Source organism: Ovis canadensis, chromosome 2, assembly GCF_042477335.2.
Source record: "Ovis canadensis isolate MfBH-ARS-UI-01 breed Bighorn chromosome 2, ARS-UI_OviCan_v2, whole genome shotgun sequence".
NCBI lineage: Eukaryota > Metazoa > Chordata > Mammalia > Artiodactyla > Bovidae > Ovis > Ovis canadensis.
This window is the reverse complement of record NC_091246.1, coordinates 16,460,106-16,477,164: the sequence shown is the minus strand read 5'-3', so window position 1 is coordinate 16,477,164 and position 17,059 is coordinate 16,460,106.

The window sequence follows — 17,059 nt, the reverse complement described above, 5'->3', positions numbered from 1 at the left end:
GATAGGACACTGGAAATTTTTAAGCAGAATAGTAAACTGACCAGACTTTTGCTGAAAGGGCGAAACTTGGAATCAGGAAGACTAGCAGAAAAACAAACATAAAGTGAAGAATGACTTAACAAAGGTCAAGGCAATGGGAATGGAAAACAGACATGGGATCACAGAAAGTAACAGCCCAATGCTGTTAGAGGAAGAGGTGCGGGAGAAGCATGAAGAGGCAGAGGTGATTCCCAGGTTTCAGGGGGAGTCAATTTGAGTAGGAGTGGAATTAGAGTGCATTTTTTGTTAGGGATATATTGTGTCCAAGGAGGAGGATCCAAGGTAGACATTAAGATATACAAGTCTGAGGATCAAGAGAAAAATACCATGGGAAAAAGAAAACTGAGTTCCATAGCAAATAGGTGTCACCAGAAAGTGGAAGTGGATATCAGAGAAAGGATCCCCGAGGACAATCTATATTTGGGAAGACAGTCTATATTTGTGAGACCTTGGGCAAGTGTACCAATGGAAGTCCCCATGCGTATGCTTAAATATTTAAAAGTGAAACATCAAATGAACAGGCTGTGAAAATGTTTAATCCTCTTACTTTTAAAATTATATCTTTGTAACAATACCATTTTAAATATGTAAAATAATGATTTTAGATGGCTAAATTTGGCAAAATACTAATAAGATGACTGAGGTTAGCTATTATTTCAAAGGTCTGCATGTTCTGTTGGTAGGCCAAAAATGTGCAAATTAGGGATTAAAAAAAGTCATACACACTTCATGAATTGCCAGTTTATTCCTTGAAATTTATATTCTTGTCTTCATTTCAACAAAATCATTAATTACCTTGTTATGACCAAGAGTCTCAAATAATTCATGTTCTTTTCCCAGTAGTGCCAAAATAGAAAAGTAGCAATTGGGAATGTCCAAAATATTGTTAAAGTAATGTTTCAATTCAGAAATGAATCATTAATTTTACACATTATGTTCAAACAGCATAATATATAGGATATATAAAAATATTACAGAATAACTTTATTATCTCTTAGAGTAGTGTCTAGATCTATAGAGCAATATGAAAATTCAGTGTCATATTTCATACTCATTACATCTACACTTGCATGCATATAAGTTTAAGGGAAATACGAGCTAACAATACAAAATGTTTCTCTGCTTCTATGTGACACTACTGTAAATTTCATATTAATTCAAGAATATTTCTAGAACTCTGAATCAGAAAGTGAAGAGAAGCAAGAATATGGACACTTGTTACTTGGGAGAAATGATACTTCATTCTTTAAGAATGTATTGCTTTCATGTGATCTGAGAGGAAAGACTTGGTGCGTTCATTACTTTGAGTTTTCTCTTATCTAAACACTTTTGCCACTCAAATCCTGCCTGTACTCCAAAGCAGTGTCCATCTCTAGTTTCCTCAGCAGCATGACCTACACACCCTTATGGGACTTGAATTCAGAGGTCTTTTGCTTAGAAGTCCTGGGTGAAAGATGTAGAGAAGGAGGTCCTTGGGACTTGAACAATGTTAGTGGTGAAAGTAATTGGTTAGAGTTATGAGGCACACTGGGGCTTCCCTGGTGGCCCAGATGGTAAAGAATCTGCCTGCAATGTGGGAGACCCAGGTTCGATCCCTGGGTCAGGAAGATCCCCTAGAGAAAGGAATGGCTACCCACTCCAGTATTCTGTCCATGGAGAATCCCATGGACAGAGGAGCCTGGCGGGCTACAGTCCATGGAGTTGCAAAGTGTTGGACACAACTGAGCAACTACCACTTTCACTTCCACATGAGGCACATTATTGCCCTGCTGAGCAGTGGATACCGAACCACAGAGGTGCCCTTGTATCCCTCACTAAATGTATTGGGAGGGTGTGATATGTAGGACCTTCTAAAGGGTGCTGTCCAGGCCAGGGCTCGCTATTACTGAGTTTGAAGGATGGAAACGTCTGAAGAGAATCAAGAGCTGAAAAGTGGAAGAGAGAATCCCATGAAGGAGTTTGAGGGGAGATGGCCAGAAGAATAAAAGGAAAATCAAAAGTGGTATTGCAGGAGGGAGGGGACATACCTATACCTGTGGCTGACTCATGCTGATGTATGGCAGAATCCAACATAGTATTGTAAAGCACTTCAGTTCAGTTCAGTTCAGTTGCTCAGTCATGTCCGACTCTTTGTGACCCCATGAATCCCAGCACGCCAGGCCTCCCTGTCCATCACCATCTCCCGGAGTTCACTCAGACTCACATCCATTGAGTCAGTGAGGCCATCCAGCCATCTCATCCTCGGTCATCCCCTTCTACCCCTGCCCCCAATCCCTCCCACCATCAGAGTCTTTTCCAATGAGTCAACTCTTCGCATGATGTGGCCAAAGTACTGGAGTTTCAGCTTTAGCATCATTCCTTCCAAAGAAATCCCAGGGCTGATCTCCTTCAGAATGGACTGGTTGGATCTCCTTGCAGTCCAAGGGACTCTCAAGAGGCTTCTCCAACACCACAGTTCAAAAGCATCAATTCTTCAGTGCTCAGCCTTCTTCACAGTCCAACTCTCACAGCCATACATGACCACAGGAAAAGCCATAGCCTTGACTAAACGGACCTTAGTTGGCAAAGTAATGTCTCTGCTTTTGAATATGCTATCTAGGTTGGTCACAACTTTTCTTCCAAGGAGTAAGCGTCTTTTAATTTCATGGCTGCACTTACTCTCCAATTAAACAAATAAGTGCTATTGCAGAAATCAAGGGAAAAAGGATTTCCAAGGAACTGGGAATAGAGACAAGGGTTGCAAAGAAGTGAGGGGGAGGGAAAACTGTAGGACTTGACAGAAAAAGACAAATATCATGGTATCACTTCTATGTGGAATCTTTAAAAAGATGATACAGATGAACTTCTTTACAAAACAGAAATAGACTGACAGGCACAGAAAATAAACGAATGGTTACCAAAGGGGAAATGAGGTGGGGGAAGGGATAAATTAGGAGTTTGCAATTAACATACACACACTTACAATTTACAAAGTAAATAACCAAAAAGGATCTACTGTACAGCACAAGGAAGTATATTCAATGTCTTGCAATAACCTATAATGAAAAAGTCTGAAATTGTGAAATATTTTTGAATATATATTCTGAAAGAACATCTATAACTCAATCATTTTACTCTACACCTGAAACTAACACTGTAAATCAACTATTCTTCAATTTTTTGAAAAGTAGGACTTGGATAAACAAAATGTACCATAGCTATACAATCACACGTTATTCAGCAATGGAAGAGAGTCAAGTATCAATACATGTTTCAACATAGATGAACCTCAAAAACAGTAGGCTAAGCAAAAGAAACCAATCACAAAAGACTATATATATATTGTATGATACAACTCTTATGTTTTGGCCACTATGGGCAAATCTATAGAGACAGAAAGAAGTTCAGTGGTTTAAAGGGGCTGGCAGAGTTGGAGGGAAATGGATTGACTATTAATGTTAATTTGAGGTGATGAAATTGTCCTAAATTTAGACTATGACAGTGGCTCCACAACTCCGTAAATATACTAAAGACCATTGAATTATATACTTTCAACAACTGAACTTTGTGGTATATAAATTATATCTCAATAAAGCTGCTTTTTAAAAAAGGAAAAAAATAGAGACAACCACTACATTTAAGATCACATTATCCTGTGACCACCAAATATTGTCTGCCTATCTGTGAACATTCAAATCTTAGGAGCTTTCAGATGTTTAAGACTAAACAATCTACCAGGGTGATCTATTCATTATCCCTGACCAAAAACCAAAACAAAACATGATCTATTTTTTGAAGTATAACAGATAAGCTAGAAGGACCCCTTCATAATAAAGGTCTTTCACACTAAGGTAAACTTGAAAATAGAGAGCATTTATGCAAAAAATCCATTTACTGTGTCAGTAATTTTCAGCATTTCTCCTGCTGTTATTGTAGATAATTGAGTAAAAGCCTTTCCATCTCTACATCAAGCATCAGTTTCCAACTGATCCTCTTTGAAATTCGGCTTTGAGATTTCACTTCAAGATCATGACTACAGAGTTTATGGTTTATGCATATGAGTTTGAGTAAATGAAACTACTCCCTTTCCTTGAGGCAAACACTTAAAAGGACAGAAGAAAATAGAAGAGGGGAGAAAAAAGTAAAATCTCCCACCAAATGTATCAATACCAGGTCATAGCTACATTTTTTGGGTAATCTTCTAGTTGACTCTATGTCTTGGTATGAATTCCTATCTTTCCCACCCTACCAATTATTCAGCACTTACATGAATTCAAGGTACCAAGTGCTAATTATTTCTGCTGTTCATGTATTTCAAGCACAGATAAGTTGCATTTCAAGCACAAGGAAGTTTCAGGGTCCTTAGGCTGCCTAATGTCCACATTCTGGCTAATGAGTAGCATTGAATACATACCTTCTAAGAACCTACTTGGTAAAATCACAAGTTGGGGGTATGTCACCTACAGACAAGTAATATGAAATGTGGACATTAATAACTGACATGGGACATTATAAAGCTCATGATAACAATTCCAGATAATAGGATAATTAACATTTACATTTTACATGATACAGTCATACACAATACTTTGTTTTTTATGAAACAAGGAGAATGGTATTACTACCATCTCCATTTTTTAGATATGTAAACTGAAGTTGTTCAAACCATTAAGTGATGAAAGGCAGTCTCTTTGCTGGATGTTTCCAGAGTACCAATCTTTAAGACCCACTCATGTCTGACTGGAAAAGAAAATGGCAACCCACTCCAATATTCTTGCCTGGAAAATCCCATGGACAGAGGAGCTTGGTGGGCTACAATCCATGGGGCCACAAAGAGTCAGACACGACTTAGTGACTAAAACAAAACCGACATGCCTGATTACTCAACACCTCTCTTCCCCTCAAAGCTTCATGGAAGCGGGGACCTAGGACCATCTCTAGCACACAGTGTGTGCTCAACAACCATCACTCAAATAAAACTGATAATGTTCCCACAGCTAGTAGGGCACTGCAACAAGATGTCAGACCCTGCATCACATGTTCTTATGTTCTTTGAAAGCCCTAATGGTGTTTTTTTTTACCTACTGTAACTGACAGCTCACAGAAGGAAAGGGAAAAAGATGCAAAGCGAAACAGCTAGGTTAGGAATATGTTTACTCTTATACCCCAAACTACCTGCGTGGAGCAGCATTTTGGCACGCAGCTCAGGAGTCGTATAACTCAGTGGGTAAGAGTCAGAGGGCTGTGGGGTCAGGTCTTCACCCAAAACTCTGTTCTACTCTCTCGAGTCATGTGTCCTGTAGACTATCATTGATCCTTCCCAAGCCTCAGTTTCCTCCTTTGCAAAAAGGAGATTGAAAAATTTGAAATCTCTCAGGACTACTGTGCTGATTTAATGAAATCGAATCTGTAAACCACATAGCACAAAGCCTGGCACTTAGCATTCAATCACTATCACCATCATCTTGAGCATTCTTATTACTATTATTACACGTCCCTAACAAGAAAAGCAGAAGCCTCTCAGGTTAAACACAGAATCATCAACAGCAGAGAAGGCAATTTGCTGATAACCCATGCTTGATTTGGAACTGGAAAAGCTTTTACTCAATTTTCTACAATAATAGATGAGTAAATGTTAGCTCTGTCCTATCTTCTATAGGACATAGAAGCCCCAAGGGGAAAGAATGGCATCTCCAGCCTTCTGGGGAGAAGTTCACTGACATCCAAGTTGAAGAATTGGGGGAGACATAGCATATTCTCCTCTAAATTCTCTTTTACCAGCCTTGGGACATTTAATCACCTTATCTCATTTCCACTGCTGTGTGCAGTGTTTTATTCAGACATCTACAATCCTACTTGATTGTTTTAGGAAAGAGTTGTTTTTTGTTTTTTCAGAAAATGTACTATATAGGTCTTATTACCATTTCATATCACCACACCGTGGCATACACATTTATGAAATGATAATAATAATAATACCTGTCTCCATAACTTGTGATCAGATCACATGAAAATACTTTGCAAAATATGACATTCTTCAAAAAAATACTCTCATTACCAGGAATGACAGTAGAGAAGGAGGACAGAAAATTAATATGAATTTAGGGCCAACTGGGTGATAGGTAATTTGCCACTTATAAAATGCTACTTTATTAATTTGTGGTTAATGCATGATTCCAGGCGGTTTCTCTATTTCTTTTTATTCAGGAATCCTTCCTCTCTTGTACGAGGGTAAATGTGACGGGCAGTGCTCTGTCCTATGCCTCTTTTCCCTTTACACTCTTTCTCTTGTCACGCTCAGCTCCACCATCATTTCCACTATCAACCATAGACAAATGGTTCACAAACCTACCCTGCAGGCTAGGGAGTCATGAGACCATTAAAATCCCTTCACTTTTACCCTATAATGTAACCTAATCATAGAAGTGACATCCATCATATTAGCAGTTCCCACCCAACACTCAAGGGGAGGAGATTATAAAGGCATGGACACCAAGAGGCAGGGTTCTTGGGGTCCATAGTAGGATTCTGCCTACCGCAAGCATCCATCATTTGCTTTTCAAAAGGGATACAAAAGAGAATTTGATGTGTTCTTTACCTTCAAAGAGTTTTACATTGTCTCTACCTCATAGGACTAGATAGATAGGATTATTTGGGAAAAGGGGCTTCCCTGGTGACTCAGATGGTAAAGAATCCACTGGCAATGTGGAAGAACAGGGTTCGATCCCTGGTTTGGGAAGATCCCCTGGAGAAGGGAATGACTACCCACTTTGGTATTCTTGCCTGGAGAATTCCATGACCAGAGGAGCCCGGCAGGCAACAGTCCATGGGGTCACAAAGAGTTGGACACAACTGAGCGACTAACACTTTCACTTTTTATAAGGGAAAAGATTTATATAAAGTGTTTGTCACCATGCCAGACACATGAAAATTAATGTTCAGAAAGGTTAGTTGTTGTTATCAAACAATTGGGATACAGTCTGATCAGAGATAGGTGGAAGTTCTGGACAGGGCAGAGGCTGAGAGGAGGAATGCTCAGGTGTTGGGGAGAGCAGAACAGAAACCAACTGACCTCAACTGTCTCAAAAATCTCAGATTGGCTGCATTAAGCTCATTTAAAAAAAAATATTTGAAAACTGAGGCTCAGTTAAGGAACTTACACAAGGCCATTCAGCTAATAAGAGATGAAAACAAATTTTACACCCAGGTTTTCTGACCGGAATGCCTGAGCTTCATTCACTGTGTGTGCGCATGTATCCAATAACCAGGGTTCCGACTTAGTGACAGTTAGGCAGGTGTAGAGACTAGCAGAAAATAAGTTTATGCAGATACCACAGGTTTCCATCACTGAAACTCAGGGAAAGGGGTTTAAAATTAGACAAAACAAAAAAACAGGTGCCTTCGACAATAGAATTACCTAATACCTAATCCGAATTTTATCTTAGGAAGATTGAACTAGTCCTTCAAATTGTGGTGCCAGAGAAGACTCTTGAGAGTCACTTAGACTACAAAGAAATGAAACCAGTCAATCCAAAAGGAAATCAATCCTAAATATTCACTGGAGGCATTGATGCTAAAGCTCCAATACTTTGGCCACCTGAAGTGAAGAGCTGACTTACTGGAAAAGAACCTGATGCTGAGAAAGATTGAAGGCAAAAGGAGAAGGGGGTGCCAGAGGATGAACTGGTTAGATAGCACCACTGACTCAATGGGCATGAATTTGAGCAAACTCTGAGAGATAGTGGAGGACAGAGAATGTTGGCATGCTACAGCCCATGGGGTCGCAAAGAGCTGGACACTATTTAGCAACTGAACAATAACAATTGGTCTTTATGGGCTAGATGCTTTATTTGGGAAAAAGAAAATACTAGGTTGGCCAGAAAGTTCACTTGGGTTTTTCTGTAAAATTTTGGCCCATACAATACAGGATCAGGATGAACCATAGAAGCTACACTGGTACTTTACACGGGAGGCAACTGAAACTGGAAACTGAGTCAGTGGAGAGCTGAGTTAGGAGAAATGTTGGAAATGAGCAATTAGTAAGAGTTGAAAGAAGGGCCTGATGCAGTTGAAACCCTCCTTAGAACTGTCCAACCCACTGGCCCTCTAGGCTCTATTCCCTCTTCTGTCCCCTATTCCTAACCATACATCAGCCCAGCTGGACCACCAAGGTGTTACCAGTGCACCCCAGACTTACCACACCTCTGTGTTTTTCATTACCATTTACTTCCTTGAATAGTGTTATTTGTACACCCCGTCCCCCAACCCCTGGCAAAATCCTAACATTTTTTCAGTGCTCATTATAAGTGTCTCTGATTTTAAAGAACCATTTGTGATCCCTTGACCTTTCCAAAGTGATGTGATCTCTAGCTCTTCCAACCAAAAGCCTGAACTGTACTACACAGTACTTAGGTAAGTACCCAATAGTGATCTTTAATCAGTTTCAACTGAATACGAGGAGGATCTTTTCAACAGTTAGAGCTCTTGGACTGCATGTGAAGAGGTGAGCTGCCTATGAAGACAGGAATGGGTTTTCACTAAAGTTTGAATGTGATCGCAGTAATTGTCAGGAATTGAGATGAATCCCCAATCCTGATAAAAAAACTTTAATACCTATCAGGAATGTGGTCCTGGGAAGTCTTTGAGATCCTGTATCACTCAGAGATTCTGGAGTTAAAGATTCTGAAAAGCAGACATGCTCTGTTTCAAGCTAGGACTCACTACTCAGCCCCCACCCATTGTTGCTGAGTAGGAATGGGGATTCAGCATAATTAGCCATTCTAATTATTATTCAAGGGAAATTTGAAAAACTAATTTTGCATAAAATGTCTTTATTTATTAAGTTTATCAATAATTCCCTTTACAAAGAAAACAAAGCAAATCAACCAAATGTATCCAAGAATTGGAGTTTGCCTTTGGATATCATTTTGCAACCCAGTCTTACCTAGCATACAAGATGGTTGGTATGACAAGATAAACATGAACTTGAGAAACTCCACCCTTTTATGGGCATGACAGGTATTTTAACAGATAAGTGCAACAATGCACATGGAGCAAATATCAGGTTTTTTGCTCAAAAAAAAAAAATGAAAGGTGTCTGGTAGCAAAGAGAGAGAAGGAATTAATGTAAAAACATACAGTAAGTATTTAGGGAAGATAGGGAAAACTTAGTAAGGGGTTCAAGAAAGAAACACAAGAAGAAGTAAAATGATCTTCCAGTGGGAGTGAACACAGACCTAAGTCCCTTCCCTTGGGTAACTGAACAGGAGAGCAATTTTTGATTCAGGAGAAATATAATGTGCTCTGTTTAGAATAAGTTACACTTGATGTGACCATGAAACATCTAGAAAACAATGTTGAATTACCCAATTTCATATACAGAGGTGGAAATTTAAAACAAAAATAAAAATGAGAGATGAGGGCTTGGGGGTCAACTACAGAGGCATATTGTTTAAAATCAGGCATGTGTAAAGCATATACATTACCGCATGTAAAGTAGATAGCCAGAGGGAATTTGCTGTGTGACACAGGGATCTCAAACCCCGCGTTCTGTGACATTCTAGAGGGTGGGATAGGGTGGGAGGTGGGAAGGAGGTTCAAGAACGAGGAGACATGTGTATACCTATGGCTGACTCAAGTTGATGTATGGCAGAAACTAGCACAATATTGTAAAACAATTTTCCTCCAATTAAAAATATATTTTTTTAAAGTCATGCATGTGAATGAGATCAAGAGTACAGAACGGGGCTCATATTCTGGGAGAGAAGCATTTAGGAACAGGTGGAGAATAAGAAAATCCAACAAATGAACAATACAAGAGTATTAGAAGTAAGGACTTCCCTGGTGGTCCTGTGGCTAAGACTCCAGGTTCCCAATGCAAGGGGCCCAGGTTTGATCCCTAGTCAGGGAACTAGATTTCACATTCTGCAACTCAGAGTGTGCATGCTGCAACTAATACCAAGTGCAGCCAAATAAATAAAAACAAACTAAAAATGAACATTGGGAAAGGAAGGAAAGACCCAAGTCCAAGGCTAAGGCAGGGGCACTGGTGGAGAAGTCATTTTCTTTTCATTGCTCTTAAATTAGATCTTCCCCAAGGTACATGCTTGAAATAAAAGCAGGGGAGCGTGGGGGCTAAGAACTCTAAACCAACAGGACAGAGGTGATATCCAACCTGGGCAGGAATTGTTCCCCAGGAAAGAGCTGATAGTGACTCTTGCAGAGAATATTGTTGGATGGCCAACATCTCATCTTGGATTGTCACCAGGAGAATATTCTTTCCACAGCTGGGAGAAATAAGGTTCTTTTCATTTGAGAAGAAATAGCTTTTTGCTCTGACTCTGCAAGAGCCACGCCAGTTCAGATGAAGGGATTCATTATTTCCCACTGCGATCTTCCCACGTTCCCAACACAGGCGTCCTTCCACACCCAGACACATTCAAACCAACATCAGAGCAACTGGGCAATCCATGTTCTTAGGCTACCACTATTCATCAGTCAACTTCATTTTCCTTAAGAAAAATAAATTAAGGTCTGCTGGGAAACGAAGGAAAATGAAGCAGGCCAAATTAGGAGTTTAGTAGACTTGAGATGTGAATTTTCAGAAACTCCCTTTTCCCCCATTAATCCTTCTTTTTTGTCCTTTATCCATTATGTGGGATTAGTTCTTTGTAATTTTGGATTTGTACTGATGAATTAAATTCTTGGCAACCGCTGTTCCTGCCGACTGGGTGCTTCTTTGTGTCCTTTGTAAGATCTATAACTCACTGCACCTGTTGCATCTGAATAGTCCTCTGCAGTCAGGAGTGTGTGAGTGTGTGTGAGTGAGTGAGTGTGTGTGTGTGTGGGTGTGTGTGGTGTGTGTTCTTTAAAGCATTCTACAACAGTCAATGTAAAAGGAAGAACTCTGATAGATGAGAGGGTTTGCTAAACAGTGGACTGAGTTACGAAGGCAACTTGTAGAATCTCTCCCCTTGGCAATCATTTAAGAAAAGCACCAAGGAAAGCTCTAGGCAACACAGTGGGCATTTGGTGCTCATTTTGGATGAGAGGTCATAAAAGATGAATTCTGAAGAGATTACAGCCCTTGGGCACTACTATATGTTTTCACCAGAGATCAAGAAGGGAAATCAATGATCCTTGAAGTCAGCACAGTTTTCAAATGGGGTGAGTCTGGGTCAGAGGAGTTTGGTGGTAACTTACCCAAGGCAACAACAGCCAGTTGTGAAAGATGGAGAACTGGAATCCACACCTGCTGATTCCACCCCACCCCAAATATGCACAGTCTCGCAATGCATCCTTGTTTGTTCTTCCAGATAAATATTAAACAGCTGGTTTGCAAGGCCTTGGTAGAGAAGTACACTATTTTCATCATTTCATATTTCTGAAAAATTGTATCAGAACCTATGTCAGAAGGATTTTGTGTTTTTTCAATAAAATAGATTTTTTTAATGGGAAAAAGAGAAAGTGACCCAGGATATATATCTTAGCAGCTGAATAAACAAATATAAAGAACAAGCATTTCTGCCTTTACATGTTATATATTATTTATAAGGCAATCATTCACTTTATTAAAGACTGGACCATTAGTTTCACAATATAATACATTCTCTCCCTTATTTCCTATCTAGAGCTCTTCCTGCAATGGAAGTCAGCCAAATGGAGTAGGAGCATCTTTCTTGGAGGTTCTGCTAGGTTTCCTTTCTTATTTTTGCCTATTCCTCACTGCTACCCACTACCACTGTCATCACAAGTGAGCTTTTTTCCCACACACTCTTGAGCCCATCTATAACATCTGTTGAGTATCTGGACCTTCAGAAATATGGAATGGGTCTAGTCCTAGGGATAAAGATATTCTCACATATTCCGGAGTTGAGTGGTCATTTATGGGATGTGGTATCACTACAAAAGAACCAGTCTCTATATCATCAAAAAATATCAGGGGCAGGAGGTGGGAATAAGGTTCAAGAGGAAGGGGACATACGTATACCTATGGCTAATTCATGTTGATGTAGGGCACAAACCAACACAATATTGTAAACCAATTATCCTTCAATTAAAAATAAATAAAAATTTTAAAACAGAAAAAAACAATCAACATAGGTCTGGACACAGATATCCCCATAAACTACCTGCAGCTGAGAGTCTAAGTGTTTAAACATTTTTTGGTCCCATTTTATAGTCTGCTATGTCTTTCTAAAGGGTTATTTTTACCTAGAAAGATTCTGAATTAGTACTAGAACATATTTATCTGAAAAGCCATTTGCCGCAATCACACCACTGCAGAAATTAAGCAGGATCTTGAAAGACTGAGTACACAAACAGTCAGCTTTGATTGAGAAAAGTAAGGAGGGCCGAGCATCATCTGAAGGGAGAGCTCTGAGACCTGTAAGTAAGCAAAGGGTAAGAGAAAGGGTTTCCAAAGCCAAACTTCCACTTCTTCACTATTGGGCCCACTCTGTCTGGATTCTACTCCCACATGCCATCAGCATGCCCCAGCTTGAGTGCCGTCATCAATAGTAACTCAGGGGAAATAGAGCCCATGTCCCATTCCAATGTTCTGTTTCAGCTTCCACTGACCTGTCTAGATGGGATTCCTTTTTTGTAGACTGGAGAAATACTGGTATTTGTCCAGTCAAAGTAGGAATTTATGACAAACTTAACCTCTGACTTCACAGACTGCTCTATCTCAAATCCTGTTGTATCTCCATTACTAACAGTAAATCCAAAGGAGAGGAAAATCACTGAAGATTTTATGGCTACCAATTCATAGGCTGAAATCAAGATGCTAACAACACCAACTATGATGTTTGATGAGGACTGACTATGTGTCAAGCCCTTTTATTATCACTATATATGCTATGAGGGCTTCCCAGGTGGCATGGTGGTAAAGAATCCACCTGCCAATGGAAGAGATGCAAGAAAGACAGTTTCCATCCCTAGGTCAGGAAGATTCCCTGGAGTAGGAAATGACAACTCACTACAGTATTCTTGCCTGGGAAATCCTGTGGACAGAGGAGCCTGGTAGACTATAGTCCATGGAGTTACAGAGTTAGATATGATTAGGTGACGGATCATACATGCACGCATGTACTGGGTTGGTCAAAATATCCATTCGGGTTTTTCCAGAAGATTGTTTGGGAAAACCTCAACAAACTTTTTGGCCAATCCAATACATACATATAATCAGTCAGTCCTAGGAGGCTATACACTTTCCAAATGAGAAACTCAAGGCACAGTGAGATTGTGTTGACCTGAACAGCCAGTGAATAGCAAAGCTCAAATTAGGACTCAGGCAGTCTGACTACAGAGCCCATGCTGACTCATTGCACATCTGCTGTGCCCAGACTGGGCTGAGCACCGTGCTGCATGTTCAGGCCTCTGAGATGACCAAGCCACTGAATGAGGACTCTGCCCTTGAGGAGTTCACAGTCTGATGGTAGAGGCAGACACCTAATTCCAGCAAAGCAAGACAGTGCTCGCTGAGCTGGGTTTTGATAGTGATTAGGATTGTATCCCTTGATGGATGCCAGAATATAGCATTGTACCTCCAGGTACAAAAGCAAGAAACAGCTGTGACAGCTGTTGGGTTTCCATGAAGATGAGCTACTGCTGGGAGCAGAAGGAGCAACATGAAGCTGGAAGGGTTGGCAGAGGCAAAAGGTGAAGAGCCTTGAATGCCAGCATACATGCTGTGTACTTTCATCCAACAAGATATGCAGAGCTGGTGATGGTTTGTAGGCAACTGAGATGCTGGGATGTGGTACAGAAGTATCACTGTGAAGTAGACTGGAAAAGGAAAGCGTATAGGAAGGAAACGAGTTATGACACTCCTGTAGGAGCCCATGCCAAAGAGACATTGCTAGAAAATACATATCTCTTGGGACTTCCCTGACAGTCCAGTGGTTAAGACTCCACACTTCCAATGCAAGGCACAGGTTCAAACCCTGGTAGGGGAATTAGATCCCACATGCTGTGTGTAAGATCAAGAAAATATAAAAGAAAATAGAAATACATAACTCTTCATTTTCTTAAATAATCTTAAACCTTCAGTTCAGTTCAGTTCAGTCGCTCAGTCGTGTCCAACTCTATGCGACCCCATGAATCACAGCACACCAGGCCTCCCTGTCCATCACCAACTCCCAGAGTTCACTCAGACTCACGTCTATCGAGTCAGTGATGCCATCCAGCCATCTCATTCTCTGTCATCCCCTTCTCCTCTTGCCTGCAATCCCTCCCAGCATCAGAGTCTTTTCCAGTGAGTCAACTCTTCGCATGAGGTGGCCAAAGTACTGGAGTTTCAGCTTCAGCATCATTCCCTCCAAAGAAATCCCAGGGCTGATCTCCTTCAGAATGGATTGGTTGGTCTCCTTGCAGTCCAAGGGACTCTCAAGAATCTTCTCCAACACCATAGTTCAAAAGCATCAATTCTTCAGTGCTCAGCCTTCTTCACAATTCAACTCTCACACCCATACATGACCACTGGAAAAACCATAGCCTTGACTAGATGGACCTTAGTTGGCAAAGTAATGTCTCTGCTTTTGAATATGCTGTCTAGATGGTCATACCTTTTCTTCCAAGGAGCAAGCATCTTTTAATTTCATGGCTGCAGTCACCATCCGCAGTGACTTTGGAGGCCAAAAAAATAAAGTCTGACACTGTTTCCACTGTCTCCCCATCGATTTCCCATGAAGTGATGGGACCAGATGCCATGATCTTCATTTTCTGAATGTTGAGCTTTAAGCCAACTTTTTCACTCTCCTCTTTCACTTTCATCAAGAGGCTTTTTAATTCCTCTTCACTTTCTGCTAGAAGGGTGGTGTCATCTGCATATCTGAGGTTATTGATATTTCTCCCGGCAATCTTGATTCCAGCTTGTGTTTCTTCCAGTCCAACGTTTCTCATGATGTCCTCTGCATAGAAGTTAAATAAGCAGGGTGACAATATACAACCTTGATGTACTCCTTTTCCTATTTAAAACCAGTCTGTTGTTCCATGTCCAGTTCTAACTGTTGCTTTCTGACCTGCATAAACCTTCTGTGGTCTCCATTGCCCTCGGGATTAAATGAAAATTTCATGAGATCTCAAGTAGGTTTGTCAAGTTCCAGCATTCCAGCTCCCCATCCTACATTCCAGCCACATAAAGGGAATCAATTACATTTATTTATATTTGCTAGTTTTACCTACTTCCTTACATTCTGTGCTTCCTGAATGAAGTTAAGAGCACCCAGAGAGAGAGATACCATCATGGCCATCTTACTGATAAAAAACAAAAAACAAAAAACTGAAGCTCAGAGGATAGCAACTTACTTCAAATCATATTTGTAAGTAGATATGATGGAGGCTGGATGAAAATCCAGGAGCTATGGATATGAATTTGAGCATGCTCTGTGAGTTGGTGATAGACAGGGAAGCATGGTATGCGGCAGTCCATGGTATCGCAGAGTTGGACACAACTGAACAACTCAGCTGAACTGATGCCACTGAAGAGCATTAAAATAGGAGTCACAAAGTCTAGGTTTAAGTTTCATTCAGGCCACTTGCTTCTTTTAGAAAACTGCTGAACATCTCAGCAGTTCAGAGTCCTCATCTGTAAAATAGGTATATTAAGTCCCCCATGCCAGACTGCTGGGAAAGTACAGGAAGACGGCAAATGCAGAAGTATCCTATTACTACGAGGAAGTATCTTTCAACACAAGCTGCTTTTGCTTATGTGTGCAAATAAAAAATAAGTTAACTCGTCAGATAAAAATCATGATTAATCCAAATCTTTTTAGCAAAGGATGTCACTCTCACAACACAGTATCATACTTTTTTTAATTATGGATTTTTTTATTTGAAGGAGTCATTTCTCATCTATGTCTTCTAAACCCTTTCCACATATCTGATGGGTAAATATAAAATATTAGTAGATGACAATGATAAAAACTTGAAAGAGTTCATTATCAACTAAGTCACCTGAGGGTCAGTTAAGGTCTAAGAAAATGCTGGTTGAAAGTTTCTAGCTTTTCAATTCTTCTCTGAATATAGTCTGACTCAAGAACTTCAAATCCTTCTAAAAGGTACTGTCTTAAACATAAAAGTTCAAAACACAGGCAGTCAGAGCCACTACACATAAATCAAAAGATTGTATCTGAAGCCATGAGGGATTAAAATAGGGCCATGTTTGGTGGGGGTAGGGGCAAAGGGGAGTCTTTCTCAAGGCTTATCTCCTCCAAGGAGGTGTCCTTAATATGGGACAAACTCTCCCATGGTGACTGCCTAAAGCACTTGATGTTGCAACCAAGACTTTGGCATTCATCAGACTCAAACACTTCACCGTATTTCAGTTGGCCTCCCTGGTACTGCATTTAAGAAACATCATATCTCCATTATCTACGTGAATGCATGTCAACCCCCCATGTATGCAACGTAGAGTTGCCCAGAGATGAAGCAGCTCCATTTCTCTTCCACATCTACATTTCAAAGCATCTTTCCTTATAGTTTTTATGTGCGGTGTACACTTAAAATCAATGTTATTTTCTCTATCCCAGTAAATCTCTCTGTCCTACATAGGCTATAATTTAATTCGGACCGTCTCAAACTGACCTTCAAGTTTGGTGGCCATCTATCTAGATATTTTGCCTAACAAGATAACAAATAAGCAATAAACAATTATTTAAGTGAATTCAATAATTTATTGATTAAATCAGAAAACACTATGGAATACATTCTGTTAGGCCTTATATACTAGAACCTGGAAGTGGATGAGATGGAATGAAAATGCTCACTCACAGCCTCCTTGAAGAATCAGGCAAATAATTAACCCCTTTCCATATGATACAAGAGTTGTAATGCAAGTGTGTGCAGAGGCCTGGAGAAACAAAGCAGAGCAGGCAATGGGTTTGGCTGGAGAATGATGATGGTGATGGGGGCTTTATGAATATGATGATGTCTGGTCTCTGCTGAAAGTAGGAGAAAAAGTCTGAGCTAGGGCACAGAAGATGGGTCTTCTAGGCAAAGTGAATATATGAGGCAGCCAGGAAGAAGAAGATGAAGCCAG